Below are 9,006 nucleotides of genomic sequence, written 5' to 3'. Positions count from 1 at the left end.
GACCAGACAAGTCAACGCCGTCTCTTCGCAAGATCTTTCGATGGATCCCGACCGAAACCAGGAAGACGGTCACCCAGGCCCTCGTCACCAGCCGACTGGACTACGGAAACACCCTCTACGCCGGAACCACAGCCAAGCTACAGAATAGACTCCAACGCATCCAGAACGCCTCAGCCCGACTCATCCTGGACATCCCCCGACGCAGCCACATCTCCGGCTACCTGAAGGACCTGCACTGGCTCCCCGTCAACAAGAGGATCACGTTCAGGCTCCTCACCCACGCACACAAGTCTCTCCACGACCTGGGCCCCAAGTACCTCAACGACCGCCTGACCTTCTACACGCCCACCCGCCAGCTACGGTCTACTAGCCTCGCCCTCGCCGCCGTACCACGCATCCGAAGAGCCACCGCCGGAGGCAGATCCTTCTCCTACCTGGCGGCCAAGACATGGAACTCCCTCCCCATCCACCTTCGGCTGACTCAGGACCACCTCGCCTTCAGGAGACAACTCAAGACCTGGCTGTTCGAGCAGTAGCGGACCCCTTCCCCCAAGCGCCTTGAGACCCTTCCGGGTGAGTAGTGCACTATACAAGTGTTATGATTGATTGATTGGCTGTGTGTATGTTTGGTTGTGTGGGTGGCTGTGTGTGTGGTTGTGTGTGCTTGTGAGTGTTTGTGGTTGTATGTGTGGTTGTGTGTGGGGTTGTGTGTCATTGTGTGTGGTTGTGTGTGTGTGTGTGTGGTTGTGTATGTGATTGAGTGTGTGGTTGTGTGTGTGCTTATGTGTGTGTGTGATTGTGTGTGTGGTTGTGGTTGTGTGTGTGGTTTTGTGTGTGATTGTGTGTGTAGTTGTGTGTGGTTGTGTGTTTGTGGTTGTATGTGTGGTTGTGTGTTTGTGGTTGTGTGGTCGTGTGTGTGTGTGGTTGTGTGTGGTTGTGGTTGTGTGTGTGCGGTTGTGTATGTGGTTGTGTGTGTGGTTGTGGGTGTGTGTGTGGTTGAGTGATTGTGTGTGATTTTGTGTGTGTGCGTGGTTGTGTGTGTGTTTGGTTGTGTGTGTTGTGTTTGTGGTTGTGTATGTGATTGTGTGTGTGGTTGTGTGTGTGTGGTTGTGTGTGTGTATGGTTGTGTGTGTTTCTGTGTGTGTTTGTGTGTGTGGTTGTGTGTGTGGGGTTGTATGTGTGGTTGTGTGTGTTGTTGTGTGTGGTTGTGTGTGTGGTTATGAGTGTGGTTGTGATTGTGTGTTTTGGTTGTGCGTGTGGTTGTGCGTGGCTGTGTGTGTGGTTGTGTGTGTGGTTGTTTTTGTGTGTGTGGTTGTGTGTGTGTTGTTGTGCTTGTGGTTGTGTATGTGGTTGTGTATGTGGTTGTGTGTGTGGTTATGTGTGTGGCTGTGTGTATGTGTGGTTGTGTGTGTGGTTGTGTGTGTGCGGTTGTGTGTGTGGTTGTGTGTGGTTGTGGATGTGGTTGTGTGGTGGTGTGGTTGTGTGTGGTTGTGTGTGTGTGTGGTTGTGTGTGTGGTTGGGTGGTTGAGTTTGGTTGTGTGTGTGTGGTTGTGTGTGTGATTGTGTGTGGTTGGGTGGTTGTGGTTGCATGTGTGTGTGGTTGAGTGTGTGTGGTTGTGTGTGTTTGTGGTTGTGTATGTGGTTGTGTGGGTGGTTGTGTGTGTGTGTGGTTGTGTGTGTGGTTGTGGTTGTGTGTGTGTGGTTGTGTGTGTGTGTGGTTGTGTGTGTGGTAGTGTGTTTGTGTGTGTGGTTGTGTGTGTGTGTGGTTGTATGTGTGGTTGTGTGTGTGGCTGTGTGTGGTTGTGTGTGTGTGGTTGTGTGCGGTTGTGAGTGTGGTTGTGGGTGTGATTGTGTGTTTTGGTTGTGTGTGGTTGTGTGTGTGGTTGTGTGTGTGGGTGTTGTGTGTGTGGTTGTGGGTGGTCATGTGTGGTTGTGTGTTTGGTTGTGTGTGTGTTGTTGTGTTTGTGGTTGTGTATGTGATTGTGTGTGTGGTTGTGTGTGGTTGTGTGTGTGGTTATGTGTGTGGTTGTGTGTATGTTTGGTTGTGTGTGTGGTTGTGTGTGTGTGGCTGTGTGTGTGTGTTTGTGTGTGTGGTTGTGGATGTGGTTGTGTGTGTGGTTGTGTGGTGGTGTGGATTTGTGTGGCTGTGTGTGTGTGTGTGGTTGTGTGTGTGGTTGGGTGGTTGAGTGTGGTTGTGTGTGTGTGGTTGTGTGTGGGGTTGTGTGTGGTTGGGTGTGGTTGTGGTTGCGTGTGTGTGTGGTTGAGTGTGTGTGGTTGTGTGTGTGTGGTTGCATGTGTAGTTGTGTGTGTGGTTGTGTGTGTGGTTATGTGTGTGGTTGTGTGTGTGTGGTTGTGTGTTTGTGTGTGTTTGTGTGTAACTGTATCGCTCTAGGTTGGCAATCATCAAAAGTATTAGCGAGGGGGGGAGGAGCCAAGATGGCGATCGGGATGGTTGTATAAACGCTTGGCTCCGTGCGCCCTCCCGCCTTGCACGCATATCCTGGTGCTTATCCTGAGCAGCGTCTGTAAATTTGAGTAGGTGAAGGGGAGCATTCACTTACCGTCTGCTTCTGCGGCCCCTCCGTGCAGTAGACCCGAAGAACTGTCCCTTATCGTTTGGCGGCCTTCGAGGTGTTGAGACCGGGATCCCAAGTGAGGAGAGTGTCCGGCCGGAAGTGAATCGTCAACGACCTCTGGTTCCGCTGGGACGCCGGTCGTAGAGATTCTGAGATCCGCGAACCGAAAGAGATGAGATCCACCCACTCCCCATAGTGGGTTGCCCGGCGGAAGGTGTGATATAGCTGTGCCGGAGAGAAATTCGTGATGCCCAGCTCTCCTTTGGTGAGATCCCCGGTCATGTTCACAGCCTGCCCCGGGAGCCTCTGGGTGGCTCCCGAGAAGATACGGAGGCTGGTCTAGCCTTTTGGTGCCTCTCCTTTCTGTCGCCTGCCCCGACCTGAGATCCCGTTGAGAATCCTGCAGTGGCCGGGTGCTGGACCCGTCCCCACGGTGAGGTGGAGGGACGAGAAACCGAAACGGCTGAGATGGCGGATGATGCCCTCCTGTGTGCCCCTCACCCGGGCAGGGAACCCAGTGCACGAGAGAATTCCGGGGTTTGGCACTGTGAGAAACCACCCACTCCCAGAGATGTCCTGGCTGCATTAACAACTTTGCAAGCTACCCTGATCCGGGAGGCCCGAGACTTAGGGGAAAAAGTGGCCGCCGTCTTTGTTCCGCCATTTTGTGATGACACGGACCGCTCTCATGGTGGCGCCGCTGTGTCTGCCTTTGATACATTGACCCCGAATGAATCTGCTCTCGTGGAGACGAGGATAGCTTTGGTTCATGAGCTGGCTGTGGCTACACCGGTTACGTATGTGATTGTCTCCTTGGGGCATATCTTTCAACTGCATGTGGAGGAACAATATCGGTCCATGCATTGGGCGGCTTTGGCGTGGTATCGGTGCTTCCTGCTTCGTGTGATTCCTTGTTCAGGGATGGCGGGGCTGTATTCTGACTTGAGACTGTTGGCACTGTTGATATCGTCCCGATCCGTCTCCCGCCGTGCATCATTGACGAGACTCCTGTGGCTTGTGTCCTATGGCACGACGGCATTGCCAGGTCCTCCCGGTGCGATCGAACCTTTAGTGCTATTTGATATCCTGTCTGAAGAGTGGTTCGACGTTGGTACTATCGACAGAAGAGGCCAAGGGTGAATTTGTTTGGGACATGGAGGGACTCATAGACGGTTTATGGTGATTTAAGGGGCGCTTTGCAGAGCTATAATTGATTGCGTTTTACATGACTGCTGTTATCTGTACTTTTCGTTCGCTGCTGTTTAGATTGTTTAGCATGCGGAGGTGGGAGGGGCCAGGACATTAGATTGAGGGCCCTCCTCCTGTGTATTTTCTTTTTTCTTTTCTCTTTTTCTTTTCTGTATTTCGGGTCTCTTATTTAGGGCGACAGGCACGCTGCTGGGGGGGGTAGGCCGTAGCCTTCCGCAGGGGTGCAGGGTTGGGGGTTGGGGGTTGGAGGATGGGTGTGTTGTTTTGTTTTTCTTTTGTTATTATGGCCCTTTGCCCTTTTCTTTTTTTGATGTCGTTGTCTTTCATGTCACCCTTAGTGTGTTTCGTTATGAGGGGTGGGACTTGTTCGCCATGATTACTTAGTGATTGTCGCGTTTCTCCTTCCCTGATGCCCCTTTCCCCTCATTCTCAATTTATGTATATCGCTGGCGTAATTTCTTGCTTTTAAATTAGCTGTACTGGGGGTGTGTATGACTGTGCGACATTGATACCATTTAATATTTTTGTTATTGCAAAATGAACCGTCTCTGATCCTTTTTATGGCGTGATATTTTAAATATATGACATATCATGGATGTTGATCTGCCTTCGACCCCCGGACCGCTGTGTCTTGTATATTACATTGCTCCTTTATCCTGATTTGCGTAGCGGCCGGCCGGATTGGTTGTAGGCCCATGATTGTCTCTCTATGCTGATACAATAAAGGTTCTTAAAAAAAAAAGTATTAGCGAGGTTGCTGTTGTGATCTCCGTGCAGCCAGTGTGGATTTTCAGAGGTGGCATGGAAGCGAGAGAAAAGTGAGCGGTGTGCCGGGGCTCCCTCTTCTGATGACGCGCCAAATTCTTCCAGCCAAATTCGCATGCGCGGGCGCCAGTGAAGTGACAGAGATGCAAGGAAGGCCATTCGGGGAAGAGTGGAAAATGGATGCTGAAGAGGAAAGAGAGGTGGTTGAAGATGTGCAGATGGGCAAGATATGCAGAGAAAAGAGAATACATATCTAACATAAAGCACACATAACTAAAGGCCAAAATTCCTTCCACAGACCTCAATGCTATATAATTCAAACACTCACAGTTTTAGAATTTAAACATTTCCAATGTTAATTATTTGTAACAAGTCATTTTTGTTACTCATCTTTCTTAAACAACTAACACCTATTGAAAAAGCCAATCATACTAACAGGCTTTAGGTGTATGTCAGTTCAATCATTTATCTGGATGCAATTACATCTCAGAGAAACCAAAGTACAGGTCTGGTGGCACACAATGAAATCACAGAAATTTATTTGACATGTTCCTTTATAGGGAGCCACCACTTTTTCATCCCACTTAAAGACCTGTCTGCACATATTTCTAATATGACTGGTTGCAGCCAACAGCTGTGGGTGCTTCTCGAAGTCTGGTTAGAGCATGTGCTTCTAAAGTTAATGCTGCATGCAGTGGAAGACACTGGGTAAGTATACATTTTAAAGGGCTAAAGATGTCATGCTGTACAATTTACACATTACAATAACTGTCGAACATATTAATGCAGGAAGATATGGGCAGTTTTTAATGTGTTTAATATTTCAATACTACACGTTACCACTGCTTTATAAGCCTTGCTTTATCACTAGGTTAATTTGCTTTAAAACGCACCATTTGCCGATCTTTATAGGTCGAGGACTGCGTCGCACTGCGTAGCAGTGTGAGCGGAGCTCCGAGATTTAATGTTTCTTAGAGGGAGCTTGAACCCGCCCCTCTTCTCCATTGGCTGGCCTCGTAAATGCTGGCCAGCCATTGGAGGAGAGGGGCGTCACTCCCTTTAAGCCCCGTCTTTTTCGGATTCGGGGGCGTGTTTTTTGCGTTCTTTCTCACTGTGACGTCATCCGTCACTCAACTGCAAAAACCACGCCAGCGTATCCGAAAATGGCGGCGCTTTTCTTATGCCATTTCGCCCCGACCGCCGCCACAAGAAGTCGCCGAGTCCTTGCCCCAGCCGGTGAGTGCTTGCTTTTCTGCCACCCCTGTTCCTCGTTCTGCTCGCTGCTCGCCTCGCTCACCCCCCTGTTTCTTGTCCTGCTCGCTCTTCGCCCCCCCACCCCACTGTTCCACGTTCAGCTCGCTCTTCGCCCCCCCAGCACCCACCGGCACCCCGAGCTCCAGAGACGGGCGCCCTGGTACCCCTGATCGGGTACAGAAAGCTACCTTACCCCCCTCACCCCATCCTGCTCGGATGTACAGTGAAGCCGGGCAGAGAGAAGAAATGCTGTTTAGAACACCAGCCCCAGCGCCCACCCGCACCACCGACACCCTCAGCCCTGGCATCTACACGGGTGTAGAGAGGGGCCTCGGTCCGACCGCCCCTCCCCTCGGCTCTCCAGTGCTGGAAGAAAACGCGTTTTGCATGTGCCTATTTCTTTTTGTGCTCTGCCTATTGTTGATGCCACAAATCTGTATTCCACACTCCCAAACGCCACAATATATTGGCAAAAGAGGAACATTGGTTAAACGCGAGGACACGTTAAAGACTTCTCTTCACCAGGTGTTCCTAGCTCCTTTGTAATTGGATCCCTGTAACCAGCGCGGTGAGCGATGATTATGGTTTCTTTCGTCTGCCTCCTCTGAGACTGCTAGAACCGGCCTGCTTGAGGAGTGAACTTAGTTTTCTTTTTACTTTACTCCGAGTAAAGTAAATCTGCCATCAGCTGCCAGAAGGGTGACTAAACTCATTAACCCTGTCTGTTTCAGTAATCTGCACGTTTCCGTGACACAAAATACCTACATACCTGCCCCCTCGCTGTGCTTGCTTCCCTGCCCCCTGGTTGTGCTTGCTTCCCTGCCCCCTCACTGTGTTTGCTTCCCTGGCCCCTCGCTGTGCTTGCTCCCCTGGCTGTGCTTGCTCCCCTGCCCCCTCGCTGTGCTTGCTTCCCTGTCCCCTCACTGTGCTTGCTTCCCTCCCCCCTCGCTGTGCTTGCTTCCCAGCCCCTTGGCTGTGCTTGCTCTCCTGCCCCCTGGCTGTGCTAGCTTCCCTGCCCCCTGGCTGTGCTTGCTTCCCTGCCCCCTGGCTGTGCTTACTCCCCTGCCCCCTGGCTGTGCATGCTGCCCTGGCTGAGCTTGCTCCCCTGCCCCCTCGCTGTGCTCGCTTCCCTGCCCCCTCGCCGTGCTTGCTCCCCTGGCTGTGCTTGCTCCCCTGCCCACTCACTGTGCTTGCTTCCCTGCCCCCTCGCTGTGCTTGCTCCCCTGCCCCCTTGCTGTGCTTGCTCCCCTGCCCCCTCGCTGTGCTTGCTTCCCTGCCCCCTAGCTGTGCTTTCTCCCTGCCCCCAGGCTATGCTTGCTCCCCTGCCCCCTGGCTGTGCTTGCTCCCCTGCCCCCTGGCTGTGCTTGCTCCCCTGCCCCCTGGCTGTGCTTGCTTCCTTGCCCCCTGGCTGAGCTTGGTCCCCTGCCCCCTGGCTGTGCTTGCTCCCCTGCCCCCTGGCTGTGCTTGCTCCCCTGCCCCCTGGCTGTGCTTACTCCCCTGTCCCCTGGCTGTGCTTGCTCCCCTGGCTGTGCTTGCTCTCCTGCCCCCTCGCTGTGCTTGCTCTCCTGTGTGTGTGTGTGGCTCTGGGTGTGTGTGTGGCTCTGTGTGGGTGTAAATGCAATAGGTCCTGCATTTGCGAGCGATTAAATGACAATGTCATTTATTTAACGATTAAGCTATTGGCAATGTAAATGACAATGCCATTTATTTATGATTTTAAAAAAACATAAAAATGTCATGAGCAATGCCAATAGCTCTACCTTTAATAATGCCGAGACCATTGCATTGTAAATGCTTGTTTTCATTTTTTTCTCGGCAGAGGGACTCACCCTGGATCCCAGGTTTGTCCATTGAACTTGTTCACATCACTCACTAAAAGTCATGCCCAACGTTTTCGCCAAACGTGCGTCGGCCTGTTCTTTTTCCAGCTGGTGACATTACCATGGATACTAAAGAAGAATTTTCACCATGAGTTTTTTTCTGTTGCACGCCATTTTTAAGCTGGAAAATAATGAATGTGATGTGTGTATGAGAATGTTTGGTATGTTATGACTGGATGTGAGGTTAGTATTTGTGATCATGGTATGGGGACAAATTTAATATTATTATATTGTATGCATTTTCTTGCGCAGATTATGCTAAATTTGCACATTTAATAGTATTGTATCAATGTTGCATTATTTATGATTTGTATTGTACATATGGACACAGAGAAAAATATGGTGACTTTTATTACTATTTAAAAAAATATATTTAAAAAAAAGAAGATAGTAATAATTGATAAGAGAAAATAATAAACAAAATGTGAATTGATGTATTTCTTGTAGATTGTTTTTGATATTTCCAAGCATAGGGGCAGCCAAATAGGGCTCATCTTAGCCAATATATAGTTAGAGTAGGTCGAGTGGAAGGTACATGTTCATATATATTTGTTTTCCCCTTTTTCTCCCAGACCACATAATCAAATATTAAGGGGTACCTTATTCTTTGCATGAGCACAACTAATGTTCAGGACGTCTGTGGTAGCCTTGGTTGTTTTTTTTAGGGGGTCAAAGTAGCTCATTGGCTGGGACCTGCACAAACAATCGCCCCCTCTAAAAGTCCACATCCCCTCAGAAGAACTTTCTTGTCTAGGGACGTAATGGGCCCATTGTTAGTCAACACTAAGATGTGTTTTAAGATTTTGTTGCTGTTAAAATCCCCAAAGGTGCACTTCCAAGAGGTGAAGCGAGAGAGGTGAAGAAATCTTGTATATGTGAATACAAATAATAATGTTAATAAAACTTATCAATGTTAATAAAACTTACCATTCGCCTCATGGCGCTTAAATACTATGTAAATGTTACCCATTTTCGTGGTATGCAACCAAGAAGGAAAAAAGGCACGCTTGAGTATTGGGATTTTATCTCATGACGTGGATTTCATCGTGAGTTTAGGTTTTTCATTCAATGATCACCCAGCAGCACAGCAAGTGCCAATACATGCAATGATATTTTTCTTAAATCAGGCTCTGCCTACGGATGTCACCAGCAGACTCCCAAGTCATGGACAGTTATTATGGAGTAAGGGACAACATGAAGACCAGTAAGCTAAATGTTCACAACTGAAAAATGCAGTGTTTTGAGACAAATAGGTGATGAGTTCAAAGGTCGACAAGACAATCGCAGCCTTCCATCCTTCCACGGTGGGTAAACTCTATACT

The sequence above is a fragment of the Lissotriton helveticus genome, chromosome 7 (genome assembly GCF_964261635.1).
Source record: "Lissotriton helveticus chromosome 7, aLisHel1.1, whole genome shotgun sequence".
NCBI classification, from domain to species: domain Eukaryota; kingdom Metazoa; phylum Chordata; class Amphibia; order Caudata; family Salamandridae; genus Lissotriton; species Lissotriton helveticus.
This window is presented reverse-complemented; position numbering follows the sequence as displayed.